Here is a 302-nt window from a genome sequence, read left to right as displayed (position 1 = left end):
AATGAGCGATTTTTAAATCGACCCGCCCTAATATATATATATATATATATACATATATCTTGAAGTAAAATTTGAGCTATTGGAAAAGGGGGCGTGGCACCTCCCCTACAAACCGAATTTTCCATACTGCATATCTCTGGAAGTGTTCATGGAGAGAGAGGAACTTGGTATTGGCGCATATGAAATCGATTGCATACTTTTAGAGAAAAACTGGATCTATTTGAACAGGGGGCGTGGCGCCTCTTTGTCAAACCGAATTTTCATACTGCATATCTCTAGAAGTATTTATGGTAGAGTATTAG

Source organism: Rhagoletis pomonella, unplaced genomic scaffold (genome assembly GCF_013731165.1).
Source record: "Rhagoletis pomonella isolate Grant_MI unplaced genomic scaffold, Rhpom_1.0 Rhpom_scaffold_00001, whole genome shotgun sequence".
NCBI lineage: Eukaryota > Metazoa > Arthropoda > Insecta > Diptera > Tephritidae > Rhagoletis > Rhagoletis pomonella.
This window is presented reverse-complemented; position numbering follows the sequence as displayed.